Source organism: Nycticebus coucang, chromosome 4, assembly GCF_027406575.1.
Source record: "Nycticebus coucang isolate mNycCou1 chromosome 4, mNycCou1.pri, whole genome shotgun sequence".
Lineage (NCBI taxonomy): Eukaryota > Metazoa > Chordata > Mammalia > Primates > Lorisidae > Nycticebus > Nycticebus coucang.
The window spans coordinates 130,532,529-130,549,024 of record NC_069783.1 but is presented as its reverse complement, the minus strand read 5'-3'; the positions used below and the strand labels follow the sequence as shown (position 1 = coordinate 130,549,024).

At 42.5% G+C, this 16,496-nt stretch overlaps 2 non-coding genes and 1 pseudogene across 2 annotated transcripts; all 3 read right to left on the bottom strand.

The window, feature by feature from the left end:
* Positions 1 to 4,137: 4,137 nt before the first annotated feature.
* On the bottom strand, positions 4,138 to 6,752 carry LOC128584419 (probable ATP-dependent RNA helicase DDX10; annotated as a pseudogene).
* Positions 6,753 to 8,600: 1,848 nt separating this feature from the next.
* LOC128585100 (U6 spliceosomal RNA) lies at positions 8,601 to 8,703 on the bottom strand. The gene has a single exon (XR_008379847.1). It is a non-coding gene; the product is annotated as a U6 spliceosomal RNA (small nuclear RNA).
* A 5,787-nt stretch (positions 8,704 to 14,490) lies between these two features.
* Positions 14,491 to 14,654, bottom strand: LOC128585260 (U1 spliceosomal RNA). The gene has a single exon (XR_008379980.1). It is a non-coding gene; the product is annotated as a U1 spliceosomal RNA (small nuclear RNA).
* Between the last annotated feature and the right edge of the window lie 1,842 nt (positions 14,655 to 16,496).

Here is a 16,496-nt window from a genome sequence, read left to right as displayed (position 1 = left end):
TTTGCCACATTTTTTGCATTTGTAGGGTTTCTCTCGAGTTCTCTGTTACTGAGGAAGGTGTGAATTCCATAGGAAACATTTTTCCCCTTCCTCTGAATGAAGCCTTTCGTGTTGAGTAAATACTGACCTATGGCTATACGACTTGCCACGTCTGTTACATTCACAGGGATTCTCTCCAGTGTGTGTTCTCAGATGTGATGTAAGCTGCAAACTCTGGGTGAAGCCCACACTAACAACATCCATAAGTTTCTGTCCAGTATAAACCCTCTGATACTGTCTTAGGCATGTACTTTGTTGAAGGCTTTCCTACTCTCACTACACACAGTGTTTTTCTCCAGTATGAATTTTCTAATACAAAGTAAGTGATGAGCCACAGCTGAATGATTTTCTATGTACATTACATTCATTTGGTGTCCCTCCTCTGTGACATATTTCACGTTGTATCAGGTGTGTTCCCCTGCTCAATGATTTCCCACAGTATTTGCATCTGAAAGGCTTTTTTCTAGTACCAAACTTTGTTGGCCTTATGTGTTGATTTGGTTTTTACTTCATATGGAGGTGTACGTGATCACAAATATACCACTGGATAATCCGTAAGCGATCTACAATAAGGACAGAATCCCCTAAATTTCTAAAATGCAGAGGGAGAATTCAAGGTAGTAACTCTATCTAACCAAGGAACAGATGGTCTGAATGTCAAATACTTTACTGGACCACACTGCAGATGAAGGGCTACCTGGGGAGCAGGCAGGAGGAGGAGCACATGGAGTATAATTTACGTTACATTAGAATTAACAACTTTCGAGCGGCGCCTGTGGCTCAGTGAGTAGGGCACCAGCCCCATATACCAAGGGTGGCGAGTTCAAACCCAGCCCCGGCCAAACTGCAACAAAAAAATGGCCGGGTGTTGCGCCTGTAGTCCCAGCTGCTTGGGAGGCTGAGGCAGGAGAATCGTGTAAGCCCAAGAGCTGGAGGTTGCTGTGAGTCCTGTGACATCATGGCATTCTACAGAGGGAGGTAAAGTGAGACTCTGTCTCCACAAAAAAAAAAAAAATAATAATAATTAATTAATTAAAGAATTAACAACTTTCAAAAGGTGCAGGATAAAGTAATTTCACACAAGTCCCACTAGTTTATAATTTGATAATGCAGAAAGCTATCTTCCCCCAATAAATGTATTTAAACATTTTATTAAACCCACAGTACCTATAAAGCACTAGCCCTGTGGGAGGAGCAGACGCAAGCTCTTATTCAAGCAACCAGACTTCAGGCAGAATGCTAACAAGTACTCTTGAGCATCTGTGATTATTAAGGTCAACTATAAATTATTTTGGAGCTAAGGAAAGCTAGTGGTTAGAAAATTTCCAGGCAGAATGCAGCGTATTAGTTCTTTCTGTGAACTATAAAATATATATGTAGTTACTTTGGCGAACTACCTTTACCATATTGGGCAAAAGAAAGTATTTCATTCATATCTAATTTCATATTTTAAAATTTCATTCATATCTAATTGGTGATTGTAGTTTAGACTCTGTGAGTTGTTTCATACTATGTTAACTCAGTGCAGATGTCATTATTTTGGTTTTTCCTAAAATTATGGAAGAGTTTAGACTCCCTCCTCCGCCACTCCCATATTCATAAGAGATATTGGCCTATATCTTTCTTGTGATGACTTTGACTAGTTTGGGTATCAGGGTGATAGTGGTCTCACAGGGTGAGCTGGTAAGCATGCCTTCCTATTTTTTTGAAAATGTGTGTGGTGCCCATAGGTCTGTGGGTAGGGTGCCGACCACATACACCGAGGCTGGTGGGTCCCAATTTGGCCCAGGCCAGCTAAAACAACAATGACAACTGCTACAACAACAAAAAATAGCCACGCATTGTGGTGAGTGCCTGTAGTCCCAGATACTTGGGAGGCTGAGGCAAGAGAATCACTTAAGCCCAAGAGTTAAGAGGTTGCTGTGAGCTGTGACACCATGGCACGCTACCCACGGCGACAGCTTGAGACTTTATCTAAAAACAAAACAAAACAAAAACTCAGAATACTAAAGACTCACATGCTCTGTGAGCAACAGCCACACACTGCTTAGTGAAGAACTGGTAGTCTTCTTTAAACATCTGGTAACATTTACCAGTGACAGCATGTGGACCTGGGATGGTCCAGATGTTTCTTTCCAGGAAGTTTTTTCATCACTATCTCAACCTCTTTGTTATAGGTCTGCTGGAATTGTCTCTTTCAGGAAGTACTCTATTTCATTCAACTATTCACATGCAAGTGTTCATTCTATTTCTTCCTAATCCTTTATTCTGCAAGGTCAGTAGTGTCCCTATTTTCATTCTTTCTCTTAGTCTAAAGATTTGTCAACTTTGTTTTCTTTAAGAATCTGTCCTTAGTCTCATTAGTCTGTTTTACTATTCTTTCTATTTCACTTGTGGTCTAACACTATTATTTTCTTGCTTGGGGTTTATATTGTTTTTATATTTTTAGTTTCATAAGGTGGAAGCTTATGTTATTGAGATCTCTCTTTTCTTTCTTCTCTTTTCTTTCTTTTTTTTTTTTTTAAAACAGAGTCTCAGTATGTGGCCCTCGGTAGAGTGCTCTGGCGTCACAGCTCACAGGAACCTCAGACTCTTGGGTTTAAGCGATTCTCTTGCCTCAGTCTTCCAAGTAGCTGGGACTACAGGCACCTGCCACAATGCTTGGCAATTTTTTTTGTCATTGTTTAGCTGGCCTGGGTTGGGTTAGAGCCCGCCAGCCTCCATGTATGTGGCTGGCACCATAACCACTGTGCTACAAGTGCCAAGCCTTGAGATTTTTCTTGTTTAGTTACTTTTTTATATTATTATTTTTTTAAATTGAGATGGAGTTTCACTTTGTTGCCCATGGTGTCATAGCTCACAGCAACCTCAAACTCTTGGGTTCAAGTGATTCTTTTGCCTCAGCCTCCCTCATAGCAGGTGCCCACCACAACACTCAGCTTTTTGTTTTGTTTTGTTTTGTTTGTTTAGCAGGCCTGGGCTGGGTTCAAACCCACAAGTCCTGAAGCATGTGGCTGGTGCCCTAACCACTGACCTATGGGTCTCCCTTTCTTGTTTTTTAATAAGAAATTTATTTATTTATGTATTTATTTACTTATTTATTTTGAGACAGAGACTTACTATGTCACCCTCAGTAGAGTGTCACAGCTCACAGCAATCTCCAACTCTTGGGTTTAAGCGATTCTCTTGCTTCAGTCTTCCAAGTAGCTGGACTACTGGGGCCCGCCACAACACCCAGCTATTTTGTTGTTGTTGTTGTTGCAGTTTAGCAGGCCCAAGCTGGGTTCAAACCAACCAGCCTTGGGCACAGAGCCAGGAAATATATTTATTATTGATCATCTCAATTCAAAAATATTCTTTCTCAGGGCTGGTCCATTATACTCTACCTCTTTGCAAATATTATATATATCAAAATTAGGGGCCACACCCGTGGCTCAGTGAGTAGGGCGCTGGCCCCATATACCAAGGGTGGTGGGTTCAAACCTGGCCTGGTCAAACTGTAACAAAAAAATAGCCAGGTGTTATGGCGGGTGCCTGTAGTCCCAGGTACTTGGGAAGCTGAGGCAGAAGAATCGCCTAGGCCCAAGAGCTGGAGGTTGCTGTGAGCTGTGAGCTGTGACACCATCGCACTCTAAGGGCAACAAAGTGAAACGCTGTCTCAAAAAAAAAAATTAGGAGGAATTTTGTTTAACAGTTAACATAGAAACTTCTGTGTAGTAAGCAAGACAGGAATTTCTAACAAACCAAGCACTGTTTCAGAACTTGCCAGTAAAACAAAGGAAGCATTTCTCCAACAATCAGATGTAGAAAGCCATGGATGAGATCTAACAGAGCACATGCTGGAAACTGTGATCAACAAACTTTGGCAGTGGGACTCGTGGTACCTAAGCATTTGAAAGTCCACTGTTTTTCAGCTTCTTGCCCATATAATAATAAGCAGAGGAATAAAGGAGAAGGCAGGCACAGGAAGCATCTGGCTCTGACTTCTGAGTAGATTTAACACCAGCTCTTGGTGCCCTGCTAAAGGCGCCCCACTTGGCCTTTGTCTTGTGAAGACTTCTTGGTTCCTGACTTCCACATCACTGCCGTTCCTTTTCCTCATTCCCTGCGTCTTCTTGGTACCACGAGTTTTGTCAGATGTTCACTGTTTGATTCTTCAGAGCTTCTGTACTTATCTGGATCTGGAAGCATGCCTGGAACAAATCCCCCGCTGTCATCATCCCTCCAATACAGAAGGGCTTTCTCTTCATTGCCAGACTTCACCTGGCTATTGTGGGCTCCTCTTTGGTATTCCCTTTCTTTCCATCTTTTCTTCCAATGCTTTCCCTTAACTTTCCTTTTGTATTCTTCCTTGTCAAACGTGAAGTCCTTCTTTTGCTTCATCTAGTTGCTATCACCAGAGTCATCTTCCTCAGTGTTCTTTGTGACAGGTCTCTGCATCTGTGGCCACTGCTGAGCCAGCATGTTACTTTCTTATTCACTTTGAAGTTTCTCTTCATTTTTTTTCACTTCTGCAACTTTGGGCACTTTTTCCCTTGACTCTGAATTTAGAGAGGCCTTTCTTCTGTAACACTTTCTTAGCTCCCAGGTCCAACCCACACAGATTGTGCTGCTTCGTCTTAAGGAAATCAGCATTTTCTTCCTCCTCATTGCCGTTCCAGAACTGTGTGGGAACTTCCTTGATCATCAGTGTTAGGAACAGATTGAGTTTGAGACCCTTTTGCTCTTCCCGGTTTCTCTTCCATTTCTTCCTCTTCTTCATCAGCAATACTATTAGCCAGTCTGTACTCTGCTCCTTCTAGCCTTCTCCCACCTTTCTGAAGGATGGACATTTTCTCACTGAAGCAGGCTCTAAATTCTTCCACTTCATCGTTGGTGAGTGAGGGAGTCCTTGGCTCAATACCAATTCTTTGGTCGGTTGTTGCTGTTGTAGTTTCTGAAAAAAATCTTACCTGGGGTGCCACAGCAAGACCAAGAGACAGGGCATATTCAGGCATAGGTAATTTGCTCACATCAAATAATTCTTTTTTTTTTTTCTTTTGAGAGAGAGAGAGAGAGAGTCTCACTCTGTCGCCCTGGAGTGCTGTGACATAGCTCACAGCAACTTCAAACTCTTGGGCTCTAGTGATCCTCTTGCCTCAAGTGATCCTCTTCCCTCAGCCTCCCGAGTAGCTGGGACTACAAGTGCCCACCACAATGCCTAGCTAGTTTTCCTTTTCTTTTCTTTCTTTTTTTGAGACAGAGTCTTACTTGGTTGCCCCCTGTAGAGTGCTGTCACATCATAGCTCACAGCAATCTTAAACCCCTGGGCTCAAGCGATTTCCTTGCCTCAGCCTCCCTAATAACTGGGACTACAGGCACTTGCCACAACACCCAGCTATTTGTTATTGTTTGTTTGTTTAGCAGGCCCAGGCCGAGTTGGAACCCACCAGCCCCGGTGTATGTGTCTGGCATCCCAACCGCTGAGCTATGGATGCTGAACCAGTTTTTTTATTTTTAGTAGAGACAGGATCTCACTTTTGCTCAGACTGGTCTCAAAATCCTAAGCTCAGGCAATCCATCTGCCTTGGCCTCCCAGAGTGCTGGGATTATGGGCATAAGCCACTGCACCTGGCCAAATACTTCTTTATTCTTCATCAGGTATATTGAATATATATAGGAGATAAAACATCTTTGAGCTCTTTCTTTTAAATCTCGATCTTGGGCTAAAAAGGATTCTGTTTTTTTCTGAACATGTGTTAAGTTTGTATAAGAAGCTGACCTGGGGCGGCGCCTGTGGCTCAGTCGGTAGGGCGCCGGCCCCATATACCGAGGGTGGCGGGTTCAAACCCGGCCCCGGCCGAACTGCAACCAAAAAATAGCCGGGCGTTGTGGTGGGCGCCTGTAGTCCCAGCTACTCGGGAGGCTGAGGCAAGAGAGTCGCTTAAGCCCAGGAGTTGGAGGTTGCTGTGAGCTGTGTGAGGCCACGGCACTCTACCGAGGGCCATAAAGTGAGACTCTGTCTCTACCAAAAAAAAAAAAAAAAAAAAAAGAAGCTGACCTGGTGTGCACACAAGTATATTTATGTTCTTCATAACGCTCAGCTTCGTGTTTCAGATCTTTTCCACCAATGATGAGACCAGTGGAAAAGTCATGATTTTTTTCCTACTTTTCAGGGAACCTCAAAGGTCTGATACGTTAGTTTTCAAGTAGGTGATGTGATCAGAACTCCCAGCCCATCTACTGAGGTCCACTGCAGACAATAGAAGCCTTCCAACACTGGAACAAAGAAAGCTAAAGTCTTTGCCAGATCCAGAGTTGGCAGCTCCAAGTATATTTTTATCTTGCAAAGTCAACCCAATGGTTTGCCTCTGTATCTCAGTTACCAAATGGTACTGGGCTTCTTGCAAACCAGTCAATGTTTTCGTGAATAAGGGGAAACCTGAAAATACTGTAATTTCACTCACATTTATCTCCTCAGAGTTCTGCACAAAGCAGCTGATACTCCTGGCTCCACCTCTCACTCAGGTTTCATCAATTGCTTTCTCAACTGCTTCTTTTTCTTTTGCCTGTGGCTGTTTTTTCTTCCAGCAACTGAAGCTCTGCACTGGGTCAAATCAGGCTCCTGAACCCTGGGAGTTAGTAATTTTTCCCACCTCAGTGGCAGCCACAACCCAGATTGCACCCAGATGCGAGACACCTAAGGTCAAGCTAATGGTAATGGAACCAGGCATCTTTCTTGTTTTTTTTTTTTTGCAGTTTTTGGCCGCAACTGGGCTTGAACTTGCCACCTCCAGCATATGGGGCTGGCGCCTTACTCCTTTGAGCCAAAGGTGCCACCCCTCTTGTTTTTTAATGTAGATAGATATGCTATATATTTCTCTCCAACCAGTGTTTTTGTTGCATTCTGTAAGAATGGGCATGCAGCCTTTTCATTTATCTCAAAATAACTGTCTAATTTTCCTTGTGATTTCTTCTCTGGCCAATTGGGCATTTAAGAGTTTGTTACTTCATTTCTACGTACTGGTGAACTTTCCAAATTTCCTGTTTCTGGTTTCTCATTCTATTCCTTTGTGCCCAGAGAACATACTTTGCAAGAGGCAGGTGCAGTGGCTCACATCTGTTAAATCTCAGTGACTCAGGAGGCTAAGGTGGAAGGATCCCTGGAGATCAGTATTTTGAGACCAGTCTGTGCAAGACAGCTACACTCTTTCTCTCTAAAAAATAGTGGGGAGAGATGTACATTGCATGATTTCAATTCTCTTAAATGTACTGAAGCTTGGTTTTGTTTTAAAGCCTCAGATATTAGTATAGCCACTCAGCTCCCATGTGGATATCTTTTGCACTTTCACTTGCAATTTATTCATGTCTTGGAATCTAAATCGAGTCTCTTGTAGACAAGACATAGTGGGATCAAGTTTTATAAATCCATTCTTCCATCTCTGCCTTCTAATTAGAACATTTAATGCATTTAGTTTAATGAAACTGTAAGTAAAGGACTTACATCTGCCATCTTGTCATTTTCTTCCCAGTGGTTCTCAATCTTCCTAATGCTGCGACCCTTTAATACAGTTCCTCATGTTGTGGTGACCCCTACATGAGAAGCGGTGTCTCGGTTCTTAAGACCATGGGAAATATGTGTTTTCTGATGGTCTTAGGTGACCCCTGTGAAAGGAGAAAGGGTCATTCAACCCCCAAAGGGGTCACGACCCACAGGTTCAGAACTGCTGTTCTATATGTCTTGTATCTTTTTATTCTTCTTTTACTGCTGCCTTATTTTATGTTAAGCATATTTATTATATATGGTTTTCTTAGTGATTGCATGGGAATTATAATTCACATCTTAATTTATAACAATCTAGTTCAAATAGTATTGACTTAATTTCCATAGTTTACAATATTTTCCCTTTTAGTTCTGTCTTCTTTTACACTTTTATTGTCACAAATCACCTCCTCATGTATTATGTAGTCATCAACACATATTTTTTTTGTCAGAGACAGTCTCATTCTATTGTCCAGGCTGGAGTGCAGTGGCATGATCATTGGTCACTGCAACCTCAAACTCCTAAACTCAAGCAAGCCTCCCACCACAGGCTCCCAAGGAGCTGGGACTACAGGTATACATTTTTTTGTTTGTTCAGCAAGCCTGGGCCAGGTCTGAACCTACCAACCCCGGAGAATGTGGCCAGTGCCCTAATCACTGAGCTACTGGTGCCCAGCCTTTCTCCTTCATATTTGAAGAGTAGTTTTGTTGAATATAGAATTCTTGGTTGACTGATGCTTTTAGTAGGTCATCCTATTGCTTTCTAGCTTTCATGGTTTCTGATAAGAAATCATTAGATAATTTTGTTAAGGATAAATTTGTATGTGATGAGTCACTTACCCCTTGCCGTTTTCCAGATTCTTTATCTTGGCTTTTGATAGTCTGATGATAACATGCTTAGGTTTGTACTGCTTTGCATTATTCTACTTAGAGTTCGCTGAGCATCTTGGATGTGTAGACCAATGTGTTTCATCAAATTCAAATCTTTTGGCTAATATTTCTTCAAATATTCTTTTTTTATTATTTATTTATTTATTTTTTAAATATGGAACGCTTCACGAATTTGCGTGTCATCTTTGCGCAGGGGCCATGCTAATCTTCTCTGTATCGTTCCAATTTTAGTATATGTGCTGCTGAAGCAAGCATCAAATATTCTTTCATATCCTTTCTTTTCCCTCATGTAACTCCAATTACGCATATATTAGTATGTGTGCTTGTGCCCCACAGGTCTCTAAGTCACTGTTTGTTGGTTCTGTTGCTCAGACAACAATCTTAACTGACCAGTTTTAAAGTTTGCTGATTCTTTCCTCTGCCCAAAACTATTACTTCGCCCCTTGAGGGAATTTTTCATTTCAATTATTGTACTTTTCAACTCCAATTTTAAAAAAATAATTGCTATTCAGTAAGAGATTGAGATATGGTTTCCTACCTATACAGAAATGTTAGGAATGACAGAAAGGGAATTTAGAATACACATGTTGAAAACAATGAAAGAAATGATGGAAACAATGAAGGAAATTGCTAATAAAGTGGAAAATAACCAAAAGGAGATATGGTTCCCTTTAGTTCTTTGAACATGTTTAAAATAGCTGATTTAAGATCTTTGTCTAATAAACATACTGTCTGGGTTTCGTTTAGGATAGTTTCAATTGATTTTCCTCCACATCCCACATAGGTAATAATTTCTTGTTTCTTTACATGTCCTGTAGTATGTTTGTTGAAACTGGATATTTTACATAATACAACATGATAACATAGGAAATCATATTATTGTTCACTCCCCAGTGTTTGTTGTTATTGCTGTTTTTTATAGTTGTTTGTTTAGTTACGTCTCTGAACAAATTCTGTAGAGTCTGTATTTTTTTTTTTTTACACCAACACACACAATCACAATTTTATTGAAAAATAGAGAGAGGGACATTTCAGAATCTCAACAATGGTTTGGTTTGGATGGTAGTATGGATATGAACAATTTTTATTTTGTTCTATTCACAATTTCTGTATTTTGTTGAATCAACATGTAACCTTGGAGTTTAAAACAAAAATAGGTGAAATTAAAAAAGGAGAATCATATAATCTAAGTTTCAACTTAATCATAATTCAATTAATTTTCCCTGTATGGTTTATTGATATGTACTTACCTTTATTGATACTTTTTAATTTCAGATTAATATTAGGGTACATTTAGGTTACAATGTTTGCACTGGTTAAAGCCCCTGTTGCAGTTATGTCCCACTCCCAGGAGGTATACCATATGCCCCCACATTGTGCCCATTAGGTGGGAGCCCACCACTCTCCCTTCATCCTCCCCTCTTCTCCCCCTTCTTTCAACTTGAATTGAAGTGAGATTTCCTCATGTGTGGGCATGTATCAGTCTGTCTACTGGCTTCATATTAGTGCTGAGTACCTTGGATACTTGCTTTTCTATTTCTAACTCCATCCAGGTTAATACAAAAGATATAACGTCTCCAGCTTTTTATAGCTGAATAGTATTCCATGGTATACATATACCGTAGTTTGCTAATCCATACCTGGGTTAATAGGTATTTTAAGTTGTTCCCACATCTTAGAGACTATAAATTGAGCTGCGATAAACAATGTAGTGCAAATGTCCTTATGATAAAATGATTTCTTTTCTTCTGGGTAATGACTAGTAATGGGATTGTGGGATCTAATGGAAGATCTATTTTGAGTTGTTTGAGGATTCTACATACTTCTTTCCAAAGAGACTGTATTAGTTTGCAGTCCCACCACCAGGGTAAAAGTGTTCCCTTCTCTCCACATCCATGCCAGCATCTGCAAAAAATCTTTGAGACAAATTGCTTGAGCCCAAGAGTCTGAGGTTGCTATGAGCTATGATGTCATGGCACTCTACTGAGGTGACAATGTGAGACTCTGTCTCAATAAAAACAAACAAACAAACAAAAAAACCTCTGAGACTTTGTGATGTGGGCTATTCTCATTGGGATTAATGGTATCTCAGGGAAGTCTTTTCATTTCTCTGATGATTAGGGATGATGAGCATTTTTTCATGTTTGGTAGCCATTCATCTGTCTTCTTCAGAGAAGGTTCTGTTCATGTTTCTTGCCCGGTGATAGATGGGACTGTTTGCTCCTTTTTTGTTGATTAACTGGAGTTCTCTGTAGATTCTAGTTATCAACCCCTTGTCAGATTCATAACACACAAATACCTTTTCCCATTCTGAAGGTTGTCTATTTGCTTTAATTGTTGTGTTTAGCTGTGCAGAAGCTTTTCAGTTTAAGTCTCATTTGTTTATTTTTGTTGTTGTTATGATTCTCACTTAAGTCTTCTTCATAACATCTTTCCCTGGGTCAACATCATTAAGAATTTTCCCCACACTTTCTTCTAGGATTTTTTTCACTTTGTTCTTACATTTAAATCTTTTATCTATCTTGAGTCCATTTTGGACTCAAAGTGCAAGCCGTTTCAGTCTTTTACATGTATTATCTAGTTCTCCCAGACCACTTATTGAATAGGAGGATTCTTTTCCCCAGCATATGCTTTTGTTTTTGTTTATAGAAGATTACATGGTGGGCGGCGCCTGTGGCTCAAGGAGTAGGGCGCCGGTCCCATATGCCGGAGGTGGCGGGTTCAAACCTAGCTCTGGCCAAAAATAAAAAAATAAAATAAAATAAAAAAAAAGAAGATTACATGGTGATAAAAGACTGGTTTCATCTCTTGGTGTTCTATTCTGGTTTTTTTTTTTTTTTTTTTTGGAGACAGTCTCACTTTGTAGCCCTTGGTGGAGTGCCATGGCATCACAGCTCACAGTAGCCTCAAACTCTTGGACTAAAGAGATCCCCTTGCCTCATCCTCCCGAGTAGCTGGGACACAGGCACCCACCACAACACACACCTATTTTTAGAGAGGAGGTCTCACTCTGGCTCAGGCTGGTCTCCAACCCATGAGCTCAGGCAATCCACCTGCCTCGGCCTCCCTGAGTGCTAGAATTATAGGCGTAAGCCACCTGGCCATTATGTCTCTATTTTTGTGCCAATATGATGCTGTTTTGACCATTGTGGACATGTAATATACCCTTAAGTCTGGTAGAGTGATGCCTCTGGCTTTGTTTTTATTACTAAGAACTGCCTTGGCTATACAGGGCTTTTTCTGCTTCCATACAAAATGAAATATAATTTTTTCCAGTTCTTCAAAGTATGATGTTGGCATTTTAATGGGAATTGCATTAAATCTGCAGATGGCTTTAGTTAGTATAAACATTTTAACAATGTTGATTCTTTCCAGCCAAGAGCATGGTATGTTCTTCTACTTGTTAATGTCGTCTGCTATTTCTTTTCTTAGGGTTTCATAAGTTTCTTTGCAGAGATCCTTCACCTTCTTTGTTAGTCTACTATCTGACCTATTATGCACTGCATTAGGCAGCTGGGAAGTTAACTGCCTATAATTGTTTTTGACAATCACCCCTACGGAAAAAGCTTGTTCGACTGAATGAACTCCAAATCAAGTCAATACAGAAAGCCTCACAAGTGTGGGTCTTACAGGAACTACTGGATTGGTGAAGCAATGATAATAATCCTTTGGGAATGAGGGTTTGAGAAGCTCCAGCCCCAGTTATCTTCTTCCAGTGACTGCTGAGACTCCTGGTTTTCACCATTAATGTGGGTTGTTATTTTTCAAGGGTACTGCAGAACTGGAGAATGGAGGAAAAGACTAGGACAATCCAAGACACCACAAAGTTCATTGTTCTTACCATGAGTCTGTCATTTTCTTGGGGTGGAGGGGGCACTCCCTGGATTGCCACCTGGCCTTTGGTAAATTTCCAGAGTCTGAAATGATTGATTCAAACAACTTTTTTTTTCTTACAACTTTTTTTCTTACCACTTTTCTCATTCCTTTTATGGAAGAAAGAATTTTTAAGAGGTCTTGACCCTATCCCTTTCAATCAATATTAATGCACACACATGCATTTAAACCAAACCCACCACAGCTGCAAGGGTGGCAAGAGGTTAGGATGAAAAGGAATATTTTTATGCATAATACTTTTTTGTATTCTGACAATTTCTGCCCTTAAGGTACTCCTATAATTTGGAAAGCTGAGATTGACAGGCAGATCCACTTGCAAGGAGCTCTGTGGGCCACATTTTTCAGCTACAGAGATCCAGATGAGGCCTGTAAGAAGGAAGCCGTGTTGAATTTATAATCAAGAAATGCAATAATTAATCCAAAAATGGAAATTAGGATCCAGACTCATATACTGTACCATATATGAGAAGAAGAAACTCTAAAAGAAACAAAAAGATATTCTAGTACAGGCTCAGTGCCTGTAGCTCAGCAGCTAGGGTGCCAGCCACATACACCAGAGCTGGCGGGTTCAAACCCAGCTCAGGCCTGCCAAACAACAATGACAACTACAACCAAAAAAAAAAAAGAAAGAAAGAAAGAAAGAAAAGAAAAGAAAAAAGAAAAAAAAATAGCCAGGCGTTGTGGCAGATGCCTGTAGTCCCCGCTACTTGGGAGACTGAGGCATGAGAATTGGTTAAGCCCAAGAGTTTGAGGTTGTTGTGAGCTGTGACACCACAGCACTCTACCTAAGGTGAGAGCTTGAGACTGTCTCAAAAAAAAAAAAGAAAGAAAGAAAGAGGCAGTGTCTGTGGCTCAGGGAGTAGGGCGCTGGCCCCACATACCAGAGGTGGTGGGTTCAAACCCACCCCTGGCCAAAAACTGCAAAAAAAAATAAAGAAAAAAGATATTCTAATACAAAAAAGAAACATATTCACATCAAACATATTCATATTCCATTTCATCCTGTGAAAGCAGAAATAGTAGAAGCACATTAAAAAAAAAAAACTATCATAGCCAGCATGAGACTGCTATCTATCCTCAGAAAATGCTGCTTATAGGGTTGGCCCTTGTCTGGTCTCTGGAAATTTGGATTTGAGGAGGGTTCCCATGATTACACTATACATTTAATATGGTTTATACTGAATACCTGCTTTCCTCTGGGAATCTGGAATTTTTGTACATGCTCAGCAGAGTGTCTGGCTATGTGACAAACCCCCAGTAAAAACCCTGGATGTCTTCCCTTTGTAATTTTGCTTTATATCCTTTCACTGTAATAAACTACAGCTGCATGCTGAGTCCTGTGAGTCGTTCTAGGGAACCATCAAACCTGGGGTGGTCTTGGGGATCCCCAACACAGTAGATATAGTTGAGATACCATTCAATAAACAAATGTTCAACTTCTGTCAACAAAATGTACATCAGAACAGCAATGAGATGCTATTTTCCACAATCAGAGACATTCATTTTGAAGAGGCAGTATGATTGACAGGGATGTGCTGAGGAGGGGCACTGTGGTACCCAACCTCCAACAAAGTCCCAGTGACCTTTGCCTTCTGGAAATCAGCCCTTGGGTAGATTTGTCTGACAGCAATTACAGCAGAAGTGATGATATGATAAGCAGTGCTGTGAGCTATCTCTACAGTTGCATTCTAGGTTGTCTAGGATCTAACAAACCTCAAAGCAAAATCTATTGGGAGCAGAAGGGGTGGTGGTACGTGCACCCCAATGGCGCTGACTGCTCTCAAGCTTATTGGGATCCAAAGGGGAAAGTCAGCTCAAACGTCAGGTGAGGCTCTTCCTGAGTGGTCACAGCTGTGGATCCTATACATTTCTGAGCATGCACCAGCCAATTCAGAGCCACAGCTACCCAGGCTCACAGGTCACTTGTTAATGGGAGCCATCCGCATGCCACCACATTGACCATTCTGACCTATGATATGCATAGACCTTAGCTAGGACCATTGAACTTCCACAGAAATGGGTTCCTGCACTCTCACATACAAACCTTGGTGAACAGTAGCCTAAGGGTTGGCCACAAGCATTATTTGGATACCCCCAAACAGACTAAGGGAAAACTGCAACATTTAGATGCTAATTTTTTTTAACAGGGGAAACCGCCAACACAGTCCCCCACTACCACAAATTATGCAGTCGAGTTTCCCATATTTGGGGAAATCGCGGGGGTTAGGACATCTGGAGTGCAATGGATAAGCCTCGCCCTGGGAAAACCACCTTCATGATCATGGCATTTCCCCTGCCAGATAAGTATTAAATGTTAAATGTTTTAATGTGAGAAGAACCCAAAGAGTCTGAACACTAGACCCTTCCCACCCACAGGGACTCCAGGGACCAGGAGACCCACAAGCCAAGCTCTTCCTGACACCTGTTTTGTTCCACACAGGGAAAAGGAACACCATCACAACAGTCCTGGTCCAAAGTACCTGGAAGTTCAACTTCTCAGAGCAAAAACAAAGACAAGGGTGCTAAGCCCTGTCTGCCTCCACCCAGACCGACTGGTGTCTTGAGACCCCTGAGTGACCAACACCATCCTGGCCTGCCCTATTGGAGGGAACCCCTAACACACGCCAAAGCTGTGAACCCCACCACAAGGCCCATGGCAGTCTTCATGGTCAGGTGGGAGAGGAAGAAGCAGAATGGGGTTTCTCATCCCAGCGGGTTACCTGCAACATCTCACCTCGTAGGGGCACCCACTGAGCGAGGCAAGCTGGGTGGTCCCTTACACAGCTCCTGAGTTAAGGGTGGGCCCACAGACTCACTTAATCAAGAGGCTTATGTCCCCATACCCCACTTCCTCTAAAGTGGGGAGGCTTCCTCCAGAGAGCCTGAGAAGGGAATCTGTCAACCCAGAGGAAACAAGGGAGGCTGTAGTGGAGCAAGGGAGGAGGCCTGGATACCCCATGGGGTGTGCCATAACTCTCAGCACAGAACAGGATAGGGCCTCAGCACTGCTCCCCACAGTAGCCAAGAAGGCAGATGGTAGGGAGGCCAACTCCACCCAGCAGCCCCTAGTTCCGTGGTCAGATAAACGATTGCTAGCCTTGGGCCTCCATTTTCTCAGAATTTCCCCCCTCCATCTCTTGCAGACAGCAATACTCTGGGAATAACCACTACAGGCAGACCTCCAGGGTATTTTGAGTTGGGTTCCAGATCACCACAATAAAAACCAGTATCTCAACAAAATGAGTCACAGAATTTTTTTTTGTTGTTGTTACTCAGTGCATATAAAAGTTATGGTTACAACTATACCACAGTCTATTAAACGTTCAATAAATAGCGTGTCTAAAAAAAGCACATACCTTAATTTAAAAACTGCTAAGAAATGCTGGGCACAGACACAAAGTGAATACACACTGTTGGAAAAATAAATGGCAGGCTGTTTCAAGCAAGGTTGCCACAAACCTTAAGTTTGTAAAAAACTCAGCATCTACAAAGCGCAATAAAACAAGGCTATCTTAAGCCTGCACCCACTTCTGGCCTGTCCACTCAAGCCCTGCTGTGACTCGAGGAAAAGGCCCCACGTCAGGCTCTCATTTTAGCCTCCACGGCCGATTGGGACCCTCCTCCCTGGAAGGAGTAAAACCCTGACCCAGAGGAGTTCACACTTGGGCATATCCCATCCTGCACAGGCGGAGAAAGTCGCACGAACACACGACATACAGAACGATGCAGACGGTGGGGCAGGGACACCAACGGACCACGTGAAGAGACGGACACACAGACAAGACCAGCAGCAGCCCGGCGCACACCGCCACAGGCACCACCTTCTATGCTGGCCCGGGTGCGCGTTGACGCACACCTGCCGGGAACACACGGATCCTCCCCGGCGCGCACCTGGAAGGCGACAGTTCCCACGCGAACCGTGCGCAGAGATCCGGCTCCAGGCGCCCCCGGCCACGTGAGAACAGACGCGGCCTCTGCGCCACACACGGCTTCCGCAGCTGCGGGAGGACTACGCCTGCGCAGAAGAGCCGCGCTCCCGGCCAGCAAACTACATTTCCCAGAAGCCCGCGGGGCCCTCGCCTCCGAGGAGGGCTCCCTTCCTGCTCCGGTGCCCAAGAAATGACGTCCGGCTGCGCTTGATGGAATAACG